General features: G+C 44.6%; 1 protein-coding gene across 1 annotated transcript in view; it reads right to left on the bottom strand.

Annotated features, from left to right (window-relative positions):
• The window catches only part of COMMD4 (COMM domain containing 4), a 335,308-nt gene that overhangs the window by 281,015 nt on the left and 33,646 nt on the right, over window positions 1–20,647 (bottom strand). The gene's annotated exons all lie outside the window — the stretch shown is intronic.

Genomic DNA, 20,647 nt, shown 5'->3' with positions numbered 1-20,647 from the left:
TCTGCTTTGACACCAAATAATACATCCTGCTGTAAAGGTGCATCCAATAATTTTGCTTTAACATGGTCAGGGAGGGTTTGTTCTTTTAACCAAGCATGTCTACGTATGACAGAGCCAGTAACAGCTGCTCTACAGGAAGCTTCCAATGAATCAAATCCGCATTGCAAGGTATGTTTGCCCACCTGTTCAGCTGCATGCAACAGGTGCTGCATTTCCTTGAATTCAGGCTGTTCTGAATGTGTGCTCATTTTTTGTTTTAACTGAGACATCGGGAATTGTTGATATTTCAGCATGTGAAACTGGCAATTTAATGCTCTCATAGCCAGAGTTGCTGAGGTGTAAATTTTCTTTCCCCATCTATCTAAGGTTCTGGAATCCCTTTCAGAGGGCACAGGATTTTTAACCATAGAAGCTTTTGCTCCCTGAGGACCCTGGGAAATTGTTTCTGGGTCAGCTACAGGGCTTTTATAAAGGAATTTGTGCGAGTCAGGTACTCTGTAGTATCTGTCTGGTTTGGCTGGAGCAGGAGGTAGAGAGTCTGGATTTAAACTAGATTCCAAGTAAACATCATCCACAATATCTAAAACAGGAGGGATAGCAAGAGGTCTGTGCTGGGGTAGTAAAAGGAACTCTCAGAGCCTTTTCTTAGAATCTGAGCAATCCTGGCCTTCCCAGTGGAAATGTTCCCTCATGGTGTGCAAAGTTTCCCCAAAGGAGTAGTCCTCAGGGGGAGAAGCCGAGGGAATGGAATCTTCAGCCTCAGAATCCTCATAAGGTGGAAAAGTGAAATCCTGTTCCTCAGAAGAATCTGAGGAGAGAGAAACCTGGTCAGAGGATGCATAATCCTCCTCTTGTCTTGGTCTTTTATCAGGAGGGGGATGGGAACCCCTGATAGGGGTAATTAAATCTTCAGCCATCTTAAATATCTGTTTCTTAAGCATGGGGCCTTGAACTGTAGCCTGAGGTACAGTTTTCTTTGGTTTTAAAGGAGTTTTAAGTTTAGCATAAGATTTAATGGTGAGTGTAGTCGATCTGAATACACCTTCTGCAACCGAAGGTGTTTGCGTTGCACCAGTGTCTAGTTCTGCTCCGGTGTCGGTAGAAGGCTGCGTCGGCCTAGTGGACTCCGCCTGGGAATCCGCAGCTGCCTGGGGGTCCAGTTCTGCGGTCGTCAGGGGCTGTGTAGGCGGCTCACTGAAAACCGGAGAACCGGCGACAGGCCCAACTGAGGCCTCAGTTTCTGGCTTATTCCTAGGCTGCCTGTCCTTATCCTATGCTCTGACGGCATGATATAATTAAATTTCCTACCAAAGTAATGCCATGCGAAGTCAAAATGGCATTTGATAGTTCGTTTATTAAACCTAGCGCAAAACCGACAAGCTGTGATGTCGTGGTCTGGGCCTAGGCAAGGAATACAATAGGAATGGAAGTCCTTATGAGGTATTTGCTTCCCACAAGAAATGCAATTGTTAACTTTTTCTGACATCGGACTGAGGCAAGAAAATGTTCCCCAATGGGGTACTTAGCTTTAATGAAGACTTCGGACTGACATTCAAATCGAAAATCTCAGGTGTCGGCCGACCGGCACTTGCGAAGTGCTTCTGCTTCAGGCACCGCGCGGCAAGAAAGACTGAAGAAAATGACGTCGGATGCCTCTTAAATACCCCTGCTGCACTGACGTCAGGGAAGAAGTGACAGCAACCGACGCCAGACCAAGACTTTGGAATTCGGGCCGACTGCGGGACCGCCTGACGGCAGGATAACCCAAGTGTGATGACTGCAGCAGGGTAACACGATGAACATCACAGGAGAAGAGCAGTTACACCACTGCAATCCACATCTGCAGGACATCAGTGACCCTGCGGTGAGCAAAGCACCCTGCTCTGTAAAAAGGTTTGCCAATTTGTATACAGGGAGATTACCTCCTTTGTCAACATTACTGGTTGGGAAAAACAAACAAACTCAGAGATGCCAGTAATGGGAGTTCCTCTACATTCCTGTACTCTCAGTTAACCATAACAAGTATGAAAGCAGACATTTTTGTAGATCCTGTACCAAACAAGCCTGAGCCAACATGTAACAGTCAGAAGCCAGATACATATTTGGAAGAAAAATTCCGCAAAAGTGCTTCTATGATCATAAAGGTGAAGAGGTACCACACATGGTATGTACCACACATCTAGAACCCTTTCAATCTGACTATTACAACTCTTAAATCAGAGCCTCAGTAGTGGCTAAAAGTGCTGATGTTCCTATTATATTTAGTATGTCTTTCTACTAACTAATTATAATTGTGAGGACAAGAATATGGCACCTGTTTCTGTGCAGTTTACAGACACTATAATTTACTCCAGTACAGTTTTAAAACTATAACAGAGCCATATTAGCAGTCAATTACCACATCTGTACTAATGACCGATACATACATTCACAACTGCATCACAAACATCTCCAACATGTCTGGATCTAGCACAGAGCATACTAGCCAGCTGCTGGCTTGGAGTTTGGCTGGCCATGGGGAAAAAAAAAAGAAGAAAGAAAGAAGATTTCAAAGCAAATCTTTCACACACTTTTTTTCAACCATTAGCACTGCCAAACAGGAAATTTTGCATAAGCACACATGCACAGGAGTTACCCTAATTGAGTGGGAGAAGGTCACACACATACACAGCAGTTAGCTCAAATCAAGTGGGAGGTAGGAGAATCAAGGAGAAGATTTTGCGTAAGCACACATGGGTGGTACTCAAGTGCGAGATTTGATTTCTGTTTGAAGCATGTGCCTCAAGACAGAGGATTAACTGGAACTTCACAGAGGAGATGGGGATTTGGATCCAGCACAAGGTCTGGATGGTGTGCTGAATCAAAGCTAAGCAGAGCAGGAGAGAGATGTCTGAAGAACATTTTTGCAAGGTTAGGACAGTATACACTAGAACAGAGTTTTTTGAGAGTGTGTGTGTGTGTGTGTGTGTGTGTGTGTGTGTGTGTGTGTGCGTGTGTGTGTTTGCGAGCAATACATCAATTACAGCTGCAGTGACTAGTTAATCGACTTGCTCAGAGTTACCCAGATTCAAACCCTGTACCTTAGCAAACAGAGGCAAGAGGCTTAATCCTCCACACAAACCATCAGACCATCATTAGCTTCTCTTTTTTTTTCCACAGTTTTTTGGTTCATATAATACATGCTGATGCAAAAGCTGTTCAGAAAACCAAAACCTCCTACAAATCCTCATGACCCCCTGGCCACCTCCTGATATCTTGCTCCATATGTAACCATGGAACTCTCTACCTCCCTCCCTGCGCAATACCCCTAACCACACCAGCTTCAAATCTCTCCTATTCTGACATCTTGCTTCAAAATGGACATGCCCATGAACTCTCCTACATAAATCTCTCCCCTAACTATTCTAACTCCCACCCCCTATCATACCGAATTCTTAAACCACTTCATTGCCTACTTACAAAAGGACAGTCTCTACTGTGGCTAACCTTGTTAGATCACTTTTTATATCTAAAACTGTGATTTTATTACATATAAATATGTACTACAACTGTGTACTTACAAAAACTTTCCACCACTGTTCTATTATCTGCATTTTCTTGCATGTACTATAAGTAATATGCCTCATACGTATTACACTGTATTTTCAGCTTGATGTAACTAATCACAATGCTCTGTATATATTTGTAATCTACTTGTTTGTTATTTGTCATTGGAGCTTTTCTCCCCGGGTCTCCACTGAAAATGGGCTCTTCTTGGCCCAGTGGACTTCCCCGGTCATCAAACTGAAATAATAATAATAACTTTTTAAGTGAATTAGAGTAGTCTGTTCTTATCAGTCTCCAGATGTTCTTCATCCCACATTGCTGCAGTCCTAACACTTGGGTAGTCCGCTGTCCCTCGGTCGGCCCGAATATCAGAGTATAAGGCTGACGTCGGTCAGGGCGCATTTGACTGACATCAGAACGTCAGGGTACAAATGCGCATGACCGACGTCATATCCTCAGTCTTTTTTGCCGCATGGTCCGATGCAGAAGCAGTGTTGCAAGTGCCGTTCGGCGTTCTGAAATTTTTCGAATTCGGAGTTTCAGACCGAAGTCAGAGTTGGTTAAGTACCCGTTGGGAATATTTTTTTTTTTCTTGCCTCAGTGGTTTACCGGATGTCAGAAAAAGTGAATAACTGTATTTCTTGTGGGAAACAGATACCGCATAGGGATTACCATAATTTGTGTATACCTTGTTTGGGACCTGAGCACGACGTGGTTGGGTGCCGCTTTTGTGCTAGGTTCAATAAACGCACTATAAAGCGGAGGTTGGATTGTGCCAGGTTGGTCTTTGGGAAGCGGTGCAATTACAAAATGCCGTCGGATGCTCCGCCGGCTTCCTCAAAGAAGCGCAAGGACAAGGCAGTTAAACCTAGGTTAGAGGAGTCGTCCGAACCGGACGCCGGTTCTTTAGAGACGTCAGTGGAACCGGTGGTTCCGACGGAGGCCTCTCTGGAGTCTCAGGGGGAAACTTTGATTTTACAGGATGTGGCCTCCCAGGAGGCAGGTCAGGCTGTAGGGGCTTCTCAGATTACTGTCCTCCCCTCCCTTCCTAAGGGGTCTAGGCCCTCTCTTTCTGCTTCCAAGGCTTCTCCTAGAGGCAGATCTAGTTTAGCTTCTGTGGGTGTCACTCCTAGTTCTTCAGGTTCTGTGCCCAAGAAGCACATGCTTAAAATGGCAGAAGATTTAATTACCTTAATTAGAGGCTCTATGCCCCCTCCTGATAAAAGGCCTAGGATGGAACCAGTGTTGGGGGATTGGGAGCAGGCTTCGGATGTGTCTTGAGTCTTCGGCTGAAGACTTGCAGGAGTATTCTCATTATTCTGATTCTGATGTGGATGATTCTACTCCTTCAGCTTCTCCTCCTGAGGATTTTTCTTTTTCAGAGACCCTTCACTCCATGAGAGAGCATTTTAAATGGGAAGGTCAGGACTTCTCTGATTCCAGGAAAAGGCTTAGGGAATTTTTGTTTTTACCCCAGCATAGGCCTTTGGCTATACCTCCTGTTCTAAATGTGGTGGAAGATGTATTTGCAGAGGCTTCTCTTAATCCTGATTCTTTGCCTCCTGCTCCTGTTAAACCTGATAGGTATTACAGGGTACCTGAAGCTCATAAGTATCTTTTTAAGAGTCCTAGGGCAGACCCTGAAACTGTTAGCCAGGGGCCTAAGGGTGTTAAGGCTTCTGTTGTCAAGAATCCGGTTCCTGCAGATAAAGAGGCCAGGGCCTTGGATAGATGGGGAAAGAAAGTTTATACTTCTTCCACTCTAGCCATGAGAGCTTTGAATTGCCAGTTTCACATGTTGAAATATCAAAATTATCTTCTTTCACAGTTGAAATCTAAGGTTGATGCTCTGGCGGAAGGTATTGATTGTAAAGAATTACAAGATTTAGTGCATGTTTCTGAACAGGTGGGTAAGCACTCTTTGCAATGTGGTTTTGATGCTGTACAGGCCTCGTCCAGGGTGGCTGCCACTGGGTCAGTTCTTCGCAGGCATGCCCGGCTGCGGGATCAAAATTTATCTGACCATGTTAAAACTAGGATTTTGGATGCCCCTTTGCAATCTGATGTCTTGTTTGGTTCTCCTGTTGAGGCAGTTTTAAAGAAAATGGAAGACAAGGCTAAGTCTATGCAGACTGTTAAAGAATTTTTGCAGGTTCAGCCTCCGAAGTTTAGTAGAAATTGGCCTACTAAGGGGTGGACTTATCCTTCTTATGATTCCCAGTCTAGGGGTAGATCTAGGCGTGGCAGGGGCAGAGGTCAGGGCTCTTTCAGGCCTAGGACAGGGAGTTCTCCTGCACAGTCTTCAGGTGAGGGCAGGGGTCAGTCCTTTCGTAAACAAACCCAATGACCTACCTTTTCAGCTGCCAGAACCTTCTTGCCTGGCAGCACCTTTGGGAGGAAGGTTGGCACTTTTCGAAGAAAATTGGAGGTTGATTACCCAAGACAGATGGGTTTTGGACATCATACATCACGGTTACAGGTTTTATTTCCATACCTTGCCTCCTTTCAAGGGCATGCCAGACATTCCTCCTCAACAAAGGATAGAGGCTCACAAGCAAATTTCTCTGTTACTCCAAATAGGGGCCATACAGCCGGTTCCTATACCAGAAAGAGGCCTAGGATTTTATTCTCGCCTGTTCCTTGTACCAAAAAAGGGGAACACGTGGAGACCAATTTTGGATTTATCTATCCTCAACACTTATCTGGACATTCCCAAGTTCAAGATGTTGACGTTACAACAACTTTTACCTCTGCTGGGCAAGGATCACTGGATGGTAACTTTGGATCTCAAAGAGGCATACCTTCATGTTCCTATCAGACTAAGTTGCAGGAAGTATCTGCGTTTTCGGACTGGGACTTCTCACTATCAGTTCTCTGCATTGCCCTTTGGCTTATCTACTGTGCCCAGAGTATTTACGAAAGTTCTGGCTCCAGTGATAGCTTTCTTCAGGCTGAAAGGAATACAAATCTATCCTTATTTGGACGATTGCCTGATTCTGGCTCAAGGAAGGGAAGAGCTTCTTCGTCATTTGGAATATGTGATAGCAGTGCTAAGATGCCTGGGGTATTCTGTGAACGAAATAAAGTCCAGTCTAGTACCCTCTCAAGACATGTGCTTTCTGGGTGTAAGACTGAATACAGCATCCCAGATGGCCTTTCTAACCCCGGACAAACAAAAGAATCTTTCCCTTTACTTCCATCATCTATCTCTTCAGTCCGGGCTGACTGCAAGGACAGTCCTTCAAGCCTTAGGGTTCATGGCATCTTGTATTCTGATGCTTCCCAATGCCAAACTGCATATGAGGAAGTTGCAATGGTATCTCAAGAATGTATGGACACAGCACTGCCAGGATCTGGACACTGTCATTCCAATAATACCTTGCATTCAAAAGGAATTTTTGTGGTGGGCTCAGGAATGTCACCTAAACAAGGGACTCTCTGTGACCCGGCCAGAGGCGAGTCAAATTTTAACGACAGATGCCTCTGACAAAGCTTGGGGAGCTCATCTAAACGGAAAATGGATACAAGACAAGTGGCCTGTCAGACTACAGCATCTACATATCAACTTGAAGGAGATGTTAGCAGTCCAGTTTGCATTAATAGCTTTCAAGGATTTACTTCTTCCAGGGCAGGTGTTGATTCTAACAGACAACACAACTGTCATGTGGTACATCAACAAGCAAGGGGGAACACATTCTTATCCTCTATACAGGCAAGCAATGATTTTGTGGGAGACTGCTCTCAGTTTACAACTAAGTCTTCAGGCAAGGTTTCTGCCAGGAGCACAGAACTCCTTAGCAGATGTGTTAAGCAGACAAATCATGGATCCCCACGAGTGGAAACTGGATCTTCATGTATTTCAGAAATTGACAGTGTCCTGGGGAACTCCAGACATAGATCTGTTCGCTTCTCCACTAAACCATCAGCTGCCAAAGTTTTGCACAAAGAGGTTTCATCCCGCAGCCTGGAAAGTGGATGCTCTTTCTTTCAGTTGGAAAAATCTTCATGTGTATGCCTTTCCACCTCTGCCTCTCCTCCCAAAGGTACTTCTGAAGGTAAGACAGGACAAGCCAAGGATGATTTTGATAGCTCCAGATTGGCCTCGGCAGCACTGGTACCCATTACTGAGAAGTCTAGTGCGGAAGCCTCCATGGCCTTTGCCTTTGATTCCACATCTGTTGTCCCAGGAGGACAGTCATTTGCTCAATGTCAAACTTCACTCTCTTCATCTAACAGCCTGGCATATTCTGTTTTAAACCATAGAGGGTCTCAACTTCCACAACAAGTTTTGAATGTGATTTTGGAAGCTAGAAGGCCTAGTACAAGGAAAGTGTACGCAGATAAATGGAAGAGATTTTTGTTTTGGAGTGCAGCTAAGGATTTGGATGTTTCTGAGCCTGATTTAAGTGTGGCTCTTCAATATCTTACTGAGTTATTAGACAAAGGTTTGTCCTTCTCTTCTATTAAGATTCATGCTGCAGCAATTTCAGCTCACTACGACTGTGACCCACCATTGTTTTCTCATCCTTTGTTCAAGCAATTTCTTAGAGGGGCAAAGAATATAAGACCCCACGAAGGGCTCCTACTCCTGCTTGGGATCTCAATTTTGTGTTGGAGAAACTCACTCTACAACCTTTTGAGCCTGCAGCTACTGCTGAGTTGAAATATTTGTCATGGAAGACTGCTTTTTTGTTGGCCATTACCTCTGCAAGAAGGGTTTCTGAATTGCAGGCCCTTATGGCAGTTGAGCCTTTCTTAATTTTCCATAAGGATAGGGTATCTTTACGTACTAATCCTTCCTTTATGCCTAAAGTGGTTTCTAGTGTGGCTTTAAACCAAACTATTCATTTGCCTACTTTTTATGCAAAGCCCCAAAATAAAGGGGAAAAGATTTTGCACACTCTAGATGTACACAGGCAGTTGCGATATTATTTGGACAGAACTAAAGGGTTCAGGCAATCTCAGCAGTTATTAGTTTCTTTTGCTTTGTGCTCTCAGGGCAAGCCCGTGTCAAAACAAACTATTTCTAAGTGGATTGGATTTTGCATTGCTTTCTGTTATTCCCATCATGGCAAAGAGATTCCAGCTGGGATTAGGCCTCATTCCACTAGGGCTACTGCCACTACAACAGCGACTAAGGATATTTTGGAGGCAGCCACTTGGAGTTCAGTGCATACCTTCTCTAGGCATTACCACCTTCCATTGTACTCTAAATCCAATCCAGGGCTGGGTTTGCCACTGCTGTGTTGCAGGGCATTCTGGCAGCTCCTGCTTCATTATAGTTTAGCCATCCTCCCTTACCTCTGCTTTGGGATTCTACCCAAGTGTTAGGACTGCAGCAATGTGGGATGAAGAACATAGTACAGTTTTGTACCTACCATAAATGTAGATGTTCGAAGATCCACATTGCTGCAGTCCAATCTACCCTCCCTCCTTCCCCTCTGTAGTTTGAGGTGGTTGTGTGGGTTGGGTTATCCATCTGAGGTATATTGTGTTTGTTGTATATATTGTACATATTCTTGGTGTTAGGCTAGTTGGTTGTTTGGCTGTTGCCTATGGGTTTTGACCTTTTTCTTTAGGGTCTTCTGACATCTGGGGCAAGAAAAGACTGAGGATATGACGTCGGTCATGCGCATTTGTACCCTGACGTTTTGATGTCAGTCAAATGCGCCCTGACCGACGTCAGCCTTATACTCTGATATTCGGGCCGACCGAGGGACAGCGGACTACCCAAGTGTTAGGACTGCAGCAATGTGGATCTTCGAACATCTACATTTATGGTAGGTACAAAACTGTACTTTTTACTGAACATCTCTGATTTTGCCTCATATTTTGCCCTATTCTTGAGCAAGTCACTTAATCAGACAGCATTTTAGGGCAACAGGAAATTTGGGCTGCATAGACTACAAGCCTAGTAGCTACCTATAAATTAGTCTTTATGTGTAAAGGAAGGAAATTGATTGTACAAAACAGGAGCAACATCAGCAGAGTGCACCTACAGGCATTTAACTGCACCTCTAGTCATCAAATGCTGCTTGTTCAAATTTGCATTAATTATTCCAAAAACATGCTACATACGAGGTATCAGAATATTTTATCTTGAAGCATACATGATGGCAAATACAATTGCATTGATATTTGACCTCTGTCAATGGGTATGTTAGAACTGTAAGGCGATAACCATTTTTTAAATGCTCAAGCCACATCCACTGGGAGTTAAAGATACACACACAAAAGAGCTGTAATGGAGGGAATGAGGTAAGAATCATGTTCTTTGAATGCAATCCTTGGTTTGTTGAATGTTGACAGTGTGTTTTATTATTCAGAAGTGAATAAACTGGACAGGATAAAGTCTGAGTTGAATTTAACATTTTGGCTATGAATGCATTTTAATTTAGCTTATTTTTTCCAGGCACATAGGTGTGAACTGCACTATGTTTGGGCCACAATGGCTTGTTTAGCACTTAGTGCTGATAAGTCACTTCAGGCCAGTTATTTTACATTAAGAAGGTTTGTGGTCTGCACTCTTGTGGGAGAAGAGGCTGGACTCTGCCCTTCTGAGCTGGGAATTTCTGGTTAAAGGTTTATAGTGCCTGAATATTTGAACTGTATCTTACTGAAATTGGTACACCTTGTTTGCTCTAGCATAGACTAGATCCAGGCCTGCTGAATCTAGCTTTGTTTATATGCCTGTTGTTTGTTTGCTTGTTATTTCCCTGGAAGCTAATTCCACCTAATACGCAACTTCTCAGCGCTTCTGTGGATCACTAGTGATATCTGCATTGCTTACTGTACTTATTTCCTTGTTTCACTTGAAAGAAAGTTACTGTTTGTCGTTTTTGCATTTAGTTACTTCTAACACATTGCACTCAAGTTACCTGGCACTTGCTCACTAAAGCAATTATATAAGTCAGCACTAAAAATTAAAAGCACTACACCCTCACTCCCCACTGGCCCTTGTTTTCAATTAAGGATTTCCCAATATTATTCTAGCATGTCCAAAGGTCAGTTGTCAATCTCCTCTCCGGTCCAGCTGGTGAATCTGGGAATCTTGAGGCAATGTTATAAAGTACAGTTTTGTACCTACCATAAATGTAGATGTTCGAGGATCCACATTGCTGCAGTCCTAACTATTGGGTAGTCCGCTGTCCAGTCGGCCCGAATACCAAAGTATATGGCTGACGTCGGTCAAGGCGCATTAGACTGACGTCAGTACGTCAGGGTACTAATGCGCATGACCGACGTCATATCCTCAGCCTTTTCTTGCCCCAGATGTCAGAAGACCCTAAAAAGACAAGGCCAATACCAAAAACTCCAAACATACCTGCACCAAAAATATGTACAATATATACAAAAGTACCAGAATATAACCTCACCTACACAACCACCCCTAAACACAGAGGGGAAGGAGGGAGGGTAAATTGGACTGCAGCAATGTGGATCCTCGAACATCTACATTTATGGTAGGTACAAAACTGTACTATGTTCTTCATTCCACATTGCTGCAGTCCTAACTATTGGGTAGAATCCCAAAGCAGAGGTAAGGGAGGCTGGCAAATCATAAGGAAACAGGAGCTGACAACATGCCTTGCAAAATAGCTGTGGCAAAACCAGCCCTAGACTTAGAGTAGAGAGGAAGGTGATAATGCTTAGAGAAAGTATGCACTGAACTCCAAGTAGCTGCCTCCAAAATATCCTTAGTTGCCACCCCCCTTAGAAATGCTGTTGAAGTGGCAGTAGCCCTAGTGGAATGAGGCCTAATCCCAGCTGGAATCTCCTTGCCATGATGGGAATAACAAAATGCAATGCAAAACCCAATCCACCTAGAAATAGTTTGTTTTGACACAGGCTTGCCCTGCGAACTCAAAGCAAAAGAAACAAACAACTGCTGAGACTGCCTAAAATCCTTAGTCCTGCTTAAATAATAACGCAATTGCCTGTGTACATCTAAAGTGTGCAAAATCTTTTCCCCTTTATTTTGGGGATCTGCATAAAAAGTAGGCAAATGAATAGTTTGGTTTAAAGCCACACTAGAAACCACCTTAGGCATAAAGGAAGGATTAGTACGTAATGATACCCTATCCTTATGAAAAATCAAAAAAGGCTCAACCGCCATAAGGGCCTGCAACTCAGAAACCCTTCTTGCAGAAGTAATGGCCAACAAAAAAGCAGTCTTCCATGACAAGTATTTCAAATCAGCAGTAGCCGCAGGCTCAAAAGGTTGTAGAGTAAGTTTCTCCAACACAAAATTGAGATCCCAAGCAGGAGTAGGAGCTGTACGTGGGGGTCTTATATTCTTTGCCCCTCTCAGAAATTGCTTGAACAAAGGATGCGAAAACAATGGTGGATCACAATCATAGTGAGCTGAAATTGCTGCAGCATGAATCTTAATGGAAGAGAAAGACAAACCTTTGTCCAATAACTCAGTAAGATATTGAAGAGCCACACTCAAATTAGGCTCAGAAATCTCCAAATTGTTTGCTGCACTCCAAAATAAAAATCTCTTCCATTTTTCTGAGTACACCTTCCTTGTACTAGGTCTTCTGGCTTCCATAATCACATTTAAAACTTGTTGAGGAAGTTGAGACCTGCTGTGTTTCAAAACAGAATATGCCAGGCTGTTAGATGAAGAGAGTGGAGCTTGACATTGAGCAGGTGACCGTCCCTCTGAGACAACAGGTGTGGAATCAAAGGTAAAGGCCATGGAGGTTTCCTTACCAGATTCCTCAGTAATGGGTACCAGTGTTGCCGAGGCCAATCTGGAGCTATTAAAATCATCCTTGGCTTGTCTTGTCTGACCTTTAGGAGCACCTTTGGGAGAAGAGGCAGAGGTGGAAAGGCATACACATGAAAATTTTTCCAACTGAAAGAAAGAGCATCCACTTTCCAAGCTGTGTGATGAAACCTCTTTGTGCAAAACTTTGGCAGCTGGTGGTTTAGTGGAGAAGCGAACAGATCTATGTCTGGAGTTCCCCATGACACTGTCAATTTGTGAAATACATGAAGATCCAGTTTCCACTCGTGGGGATCCATGATTTGTCTGCTTAACACATCTGCTAAGGAGTTCTGTGCTCCTGGCAGAAACCTTGCCTGAAGAGTTAGTTGCAAGCTGAGCGCAGTCTCCCATAAAATCATTGCTTGCCTGCACAACGGTAAGAATGTGTTCCCCTTGTTTGTTGATGTACCACATGACAGTTGTGTTGTCTGTTAGAATCAACACCTGCCCTGGAAGAAGTAACTTCTTGAAAGCCATTAATGCAAACTGGACTGCTAACATCTCTTTCATGTTGATATGTAGATGCTGTAGTCTGGCAGGCCACTTGTCTTGAATCCACTTTCCATTTAGATGAGCTCCCCAAGCAATGTCTGAGGCATCTGTCGTTAGAATCTGACTCGCCTCTGGCCGGGTCACAGAGAGTCCCTTGTTTAGGTGACATTCCTGAGCCCACCACAAAAATTCCTTTTGAATGCAAGGTATTATTTGAATGACAGTGTCCAATTCCTGGCAGTGCTGTGTCCATACATTTTTGAGATACCATTGCAGCTTCCTCATATGCAGTTTGGCATTGGGAAGCACCAGAATACAAGATGCCATGAACCCTAAGGCTTGAAGGACTGTCCTTGCAGTCAGCCCGGACTGAAGAGATAGGTGATGGAAGTAACTGGAAAGATTCTTTTGTTTGTCCGGGGTTAAAAGGCCATCTGGGCTGCTGTATTCAGTCTCACACCCAGAAAGCACATGTCTTGAGAGGGTACTAGACTGGACTTTATTTCGTTCACAGAATACCCTAGGCATCTTAGCACTGCTATCACATATTCCAAATGCTGTAAAAGGTCTTCCTATTCTTGAGCCAGAATCAGGCAGTCGTCCAAGTAAGGATAGATTTGAATTCCTTTTAGTCTGAAGTAAGCTATCACTGGAGCCAGAACCTTTGTGAATACTCTGGGTGCAGTAGATAAGCCAAAGGGCAATGCAGAGAACTGATAATGAGAATTTCCAGCTCGAAAACGCAGATACTTCCTGCAACTTAGTCTGATAGGCACATGAAGGTAAGCTTCCTTGAGATCTAAAGTTACCATCCAGTGATCTTTGCCCAGCAGAGGTAAAAGCTGTTGTAACGACAACATTTTGAACTTGGGAATGTCCAGATAAGTGTTGAGGATAGATAAATCCAAAATTGGTCTCCACGTGTTCCTCTTCTTCGGTACTAGGAACAGGCGAGAATAAAATCCTAGGCCCCTTTCTGGCACAGGAACTGGCTGAATGGCCCCTATTTGGAGCAACAGAGAAATTTGCTTGTGAGCCTCTTGTCTTTGTAGAGGAGGAATGTCTGGCATGCCTTTGAAAGGAGGCAAGGTATGGAAATAAAACCTGTAACCGTGGTGAATGATATCCAGAACCCATCTGTCTTGGGTAATTAAATCCCAATTTTCTTTGAAAAGAGACAGCCTTCCTCCCAAAGGTGCTGCCAGGCGAGAATGTACTGGCAGCTGAAAAGGCAGGTCATTGGGTCTGTTTACGAAAGGACTGACCCCTGCCCTCACCAGAAGTCTGAGCAGGTGAACTCCTGTTCTAGGCCTAAAAGAACCTTGAGCTCTGCCCCTACCACGCCTAGACCTACCCCTAGACTGGGAATCATAAGCAGGATATGTCCATCCCTTAGTAGGCCAATTTCTACTAAACTTTGGAGGCTGCACCTGCAAAAATCCTTAACAGTTTGCATAGACTTAGCCTTGTCCTCCATTTTCTTTAAAACTGCTTCCACAGGCGAACCAAACAACACATCAGACTGTAAAGGAGCATCCAAAATCCTTGTCTTAACATGCTCAGCTAAATTCTGATCTCTCAACCAGGCGTGCCTACGAAGAACAGAACCAGTGGCAGCCACCCTCGAGGAGGCCTGCACAGCATCAAAACCACACTGCAAGGAATGCTTACCCACCTGTTCAGATACATGAACTAAATCCTGCAACTCTTTACACTCAATACCTTCAGCCAGAGCATCCACCTTAGACTTCAATTGTGAAAGGAGATAATTCTGATATTTTAACATGTGAAACTGACAATTCAACGCCCTCATGGCTAAAGTGGAAGAAGTATACACTTTCTTTCCCCATCTATCCAAAGCCCTTGCCTCTTTATCAGGAGGAACAGGATTTTTAACAACAGAAGCCTTCACACCTTTAGGCCCCTGAGAGACAGTTTCCGGGTCTGCCCTAGGACTCTTAAAAGATACTTATGAGCCTCAGGCACCCTATAGTACCTATCCGGTTTAACTGGGGCAGGAGGCAAAGAATCAGGATTCAGGAAGCCTCTGCAAAACATCTTCTACCACATTCAGAACAGGAGGTATAGCTAAAGGCCTATGCTGGGGTAAAACAAGAATTCCCTAAGCCTCTTCCTGGAATCAGAGAAATCTTGACCTTCCCATTTAAAATGCTCCCTCATGGAATGCAGAGTCTCTGAAAATGAAAAATCCTCAGGAGGCAAAGCTGAAGGAGTAGAATCATCCACATCAGAATCAGAATAAGGAGGATACTCCTGCAAGTCTTCAGCCGAAGACTCAGAAGCCTCTGAACAGTGCTCAAAACTCTCAAACTCAGGTTCCACCCTAGGCCTCTTATCAGGAGGGGGCATAGAACCTCTAATCATAGTAATCAAATCCTCTGCCATTTTTAGCATATGCTTCTTAGGCAAAGACCCTGACACACTCGGAGAAACCCCCACTGAAGCTAAACTAGGCCTGCCTCTTAAAGAAGCCTTGGAAACAGAAGGGGAGGCCCTAACCACCTTAGGAAGAGGGGGAAGAACAGCCACCTGAGAAGCCCCTTCAGCCTGGCCTACTTCCTGAGAGGACACATCCTGTAACAGTAAAGTCTCTCCCTGAGACTCCAAAGAAACTCCTGGCAAAACCTCCGGCTCCACTGAGCCTTCTAAAGAACCGGCGTCCGGGACTGTCGGTTCCTCCACTCTAGGCTTTGCTGCTTTGTCCTTGCGCTTTTTGGCCGAAGCGGGCGTCGGAGCATCCGACGGCATTTTATAATTACAACGCTTCCCAAAACTAACCTGGCACAGTCTAACCTTCTCTTAATAGTGCGTTTGTTAAATCTAACACAAGAGCGGCATCCAACAACGTCGTGCTCAGGCCCTAAACAAGGTATACACAAAGTATGGTAATCCCTATGAGGTATCTGTTTCCCACAAGAAATACAGTTATTCACTTTTTCTGACATCCGGTTAAATACTGAGGCAAGAAAAACCAAAATATTCCCCAACGGGGTACTTAGCCAACTTTGATTCGGTCTGAAACTCTGACTTCAGAAACTTTCAGAACGCCAACCTGCACTCGCAAAACTGCTTCTGCATCGGACCATGCGGCAAAAAAGACTGGGGATATGACGTCGGTCATGCGCATTAGTACCCTGACGTACTGACGTCAGTCTAATGCGCCTTGACCGAAGTCAGCCATATACTTTGGTATTCGGGCCGACTGGACAGCGGACTACCCAATAGTTAGGACTGCAGCAATGTGGAATGAAGAACATCTGCCTCATGTACACAGACAACCCTCTCCTCCTCCCACATAACACAAATACTTGCGAGAGATGCAGCTATTTAGCCAAACTGGAGGCTGAGCTCTCTCAACTCAGGACTGGCAAGACCAGACAGGAGGAGAAGGCAACTACACACGCCACAAAACCAGCCTCACATAATGCTACCACTCCACTGAATCAAACACATAAACACACAAAGACATACTCGGAGGCTCTGAGTAAAAATTTACCTAAACGGCAGAGGCCTCCAAAGCAGACACCCAAACAACTGCTACCTCAAGACACCCCACAAGCAACACATAAACCACAAAAGCAGTGTGCAAAGCAGTCACAGCCCTTAAGGCCAAATACAACAACAAACATGCTTGTCATAGGTGACTCCATAGTCAGACACACTGACGTCCCACTCACCAGGCTGAACAAGGAGAGGGTCACAGTAAGCTGCCTATCGGGCTAGAATCCGCCACATAACACAAGCACTCGGGTCACTCCACGGCAAGTACAAATATGACACAGTCATTGTCCATGCTGGTGTGAACGACCTGAGACGCATACCTCCCTGGACTACATGAAAAGAGACATAGAGGAGCTCTCTGATTATGTAGCCCAGGCAGGTATGACCCTAACCCTGAGCAGTATCCTTCCTTCACCAAGAATGATGCCACAATATAGAGACAAGATGATCAGCTTTAACAATTGGCTTAATGTCTGGTGTCATTCAAAGGGGATCCAGTGTCTGTCTGCCTGGGATGACATGCTTGACAAGCCACGCTGCTTCAAGGGACGGCTTGCACCTGTCACCCCTGGGATTTCGGATATTGGCTAAGGCTCTTGCCACCCCCATAGTGCCTTTTTTAGGCAAGGCTCAAATTCTAAACCTACCACCCTAGAAAACAAAAATGGGAAGAAACTGAGGGTAATGCTGCTCAATGCCAGAAGTCTAAATCTCAAAATGCACGCACTCAAGGCCCTTCTCAGTATGGAGAACATCGATGTCTGTGCTGTAACTGAAACCTGGTTCAAGGCTCCTGAGAGCACCCTGGCACTATTAGGTTTTACCTCATATCATGCGTTCCGCCCCCAAAACCCGGACCACACCACAAAAGGAGGGTGTATCCATATTCATAAAGGATACCCACACCTCCAGGTTGGTGGCAACGCATCAAGCTTGGAAACCATCCAGGTGCAACTAACCATAGGCAAAACTGCTCTACAAATTGTAGCATGCTACAGGCCACCCTCTCAAACTCAGGAACCCCACACAGCCTTCCTGAAGTCACTGGAGGGTATAAATGTATCTCCAAACACCATCATATTGGGTGACTTCAACTACCGAATATAGACTGGGAACATTACTCAAGCCCTAACTTTCTAGCCCAACGGTTCCTGGAGTTCATAAATTCAAATGCCATGGAACAGCTAGTCACTGTTCCCATGAGAGGAGAAAATATACTAGATCTCATTGTCACAAACATGGGGACAAAATGCTCCACACCGGAAGTATATCCCTCATTGGTGAGATCTGATCATAAACTTATCTCACTGGAAATCCACATCCCCCCACCCCAAACAAAAAAGACCATAGTGAAGAACTTCTCTAAAGCAAACTTCACACTACTCAAGACTGGTGTGGTATCCTTCAAGGCCCCCTGAGCCAGAGGAAACCACAACCCAAGCTGCGGAAGCCCTTACAAATGCCTTCTATGAACACCTCCAGGACTGCATGGATCAGGCAATCCCAAATAAAACCAAGACTCTTTCCACAAAGGGCAAACGTCCAGTCTGGTGGACCCCAGCCATTAACAAACTTTACAATAAGAGGAGAAAGCTATTACATGATAGAACAAAATCCATAAAAGGGAAGTCACCCCTGATCATTATTAGTAAAAAAATACGTGCACTCATAAAATCAACTAAGGCCAATTTTGAGAGAAAAATTGCCATGGATTCAAAGGACAATCATAAGGCCTTTTTCAGCTATGTTAGGAACCTGGGTGGAAACTCCCAGATATGCTCAGAATTAGTCCAAAATGATACAAAAATCACTAAACCCACAGACATTGCCAACATACTGGCAGACAGGTTCAGTGCAAACTCCCCTCTCCCCCCCTAAAGGAGAGATAACTATCCCAGCCGAGTGTAGCCTCCCGGACATCTCAAATGCGCAGGTGAAAGCTGCTCTCTCTAAAGCTAAAAACACAGCATCAATGGGACCGGATGGTGTCCCCGGCTGTGTGCTACACGAGCTAAATGAGGAATTAAACCCGCACATAAGGCAGCTGTTTAATCTCAGCCTTACCACAGGATACGTGCCCAAGGAGTGGCATACGGCAACTGTGGTCCCACTCCACAAAGGCAGCGCCTCTACGGACCCTGGTAATTACCGCCCCATAAGCTTAACAAGTCTAGTCTGCAAAGCTATGGAGAGGATCATAATGGAGCTCATAAACAAAGATATAGGGGACTTGCAGACATTGGACCCGACCCAGTTTGGCTTTGTCAAGGGAAGATCATGCCTTTTGAACTTGGTCGACTTCTTGAAACAGTCACCAAGGCCATTGATGAGGAAAGGCAGTCCATACAGCCTACCTTGACCTTGCAAAGGCTTTCGACACAATACCCCACTCGGGTATTGTAGAAAAACTTACCAGCTTAAATGTAAACCCATATGTCACAAGATGGGTTGCAAACTGGCTTAAGGACAGAACCCACAGGGTTAGAGTTGCTGGCGCTGTGTCAGACTCCAAGCCGGTCACAAGTGGTGTCCCACAGGGCTCGGTCCTTGGCCCCTATTGTTTGGCATCTACTTCTCAGAAGTACAGGCCAACATGGGAGGACTTTGGCTGACAAAGTTTGCAGACGACTGCAAACTGGGCGCCATAGTGGAAAGTGCATCGGACACGGATATCCTTCAGAAGGGACTCACGGAAACAGATAGCTGGTGCCAGAGCCATGGCCTGAAGTTAAACACCAAAAATGTATAGTCATACCCTTCGGGAAAAACAAGGTAACCCCAAGCTACCATATAGGTGGCAATCCACTAAGCACAGAAGAGGTTATCAGGGACCTGGGGACCCAGGTTGACAGTGGCCTTTCTTTTGACACTCACGTTGCTAAAGTGGTTAGAAAGACCTTCTACATTGCCCACCTGATCATGAAGGATTCACATCCAGATCTAGTGAGGTCATTGTTCCCCTGTACTCTTCACTTATCAGACCAATGATCGAGTACAATGCCCCATTCGGGATGTATCTCACCCGACATCTGCAGCAATTGGAGAGACCCCAAAAGTTCCTCACCAAAAGGATAAAGGGACTCCAAAATCTGTCATATGCTGCCAGATTGAAGAAACTCCAGCTCTATTCAGTCGCATACCGTCTGCTCAGAGGTGACATGTGCCTGACATACAAGGCCATGTCCAACCCGGAATTAATGGACATGCTCCACCTCAAAAAATCCAAATCCACCAAAACCACTAGAGCAAACGACTTAAACCTTAGCACGGACATAAATAGGATGTGCTGGAGGGATAGATTTATCACTCAGAGACTCCCTATGCTGTGGAATAAAATCCCGGTCCATGTGAGGCAGAGCACCTCGCTGACTCTGTTCAAGAGAAATCTAGACCTGTGGATGGGAGCTCGTAGGTTTACCCCGGGAATCATCTCTGTGTCACTGCTGGACAGAGGCACAACAAACTAATGGGCACAGTATTTTTTCATATAAGGGGTGGCGTAAGCCACAAAAATTTGGGCTAGGCTTATAAATGCCTTAGGGCAGATAGCCTAGTATAAACCTATGAACCTATGAACCTATAAGTAAAGCTATGAGCTGTTAAAAAGCTGCTTCCAGTAGTACATTTTTTGACTCCCTCAGTCTTCATTTATCTTCTATGCGACTCTGCAGGTTACGTCACCAGACAGTACTTCTAGGCTGCTCTTGAAAAGGAATTCTAAGTCCAGTGACCTGTCCCAGTCCGTTAGCAAGTGTGGTAAGCATTTGTTTTGACTTCTTGTGCCTTTCACATATATGCTAATTAGCACCTCACCATATGCTATTTGAGTTTGAATTCTAGCACATCTGTTGCAGTTTAATGGGCTGACAGATATATTTTCACTAAATGGGAGCTTCAAGGGAACAGAAGTTTGCTGTTTCTCATGCCAAGTCTATTTTCAATGTAAGAGTGATTAACATGGCTAATCAGTGTTTTTCTGTATAATCTGAAATAAAAGTTTTGAATGAAATCCAAATCTTTGTGATCATTGTAAAAGTACAGAAGAAAATACTACGTACATTTACAGGTTTGAACAGTGTTTACAGTAATTTGGGAGAGATAGCCAAGTAATGAGATACCGGTATGGCTGATGGGGTTTGACTCATTACCCTTCACAGGGCCCAATTTATCCATGATCTAAATCTGCAGACTCTGCAGGTCTGCACAATTATTAGACATTCAAGAAGGTCAGACCTGTACTGAATGATTTCAGAAAGGGCAGCCCTTCTTGATGACACAGAAGACAGAGTGGTCAAAAATGAGATGTAGATG

The sequence above is a fragment of the Protopterus annectens genome, chromosome 7.part0, assembly GCF_019279795.1.
Source record: "Protopterus annectens isolate FY-2018-M chromosome 7.part0, PAN1.0, whole genome shotgun sequence".
NCBI classification, from domain to species: Eukaryota; Metazoa; Chordata; order Ceratodontiformes; family Protopteridae; genus Protopterus; species Protopterus annectens.
The sequence above is the reverse complement of the archived record's forward strand: the minus strand, read 5'-3'. Positions and strand labels throughout refer to the sequence as shown.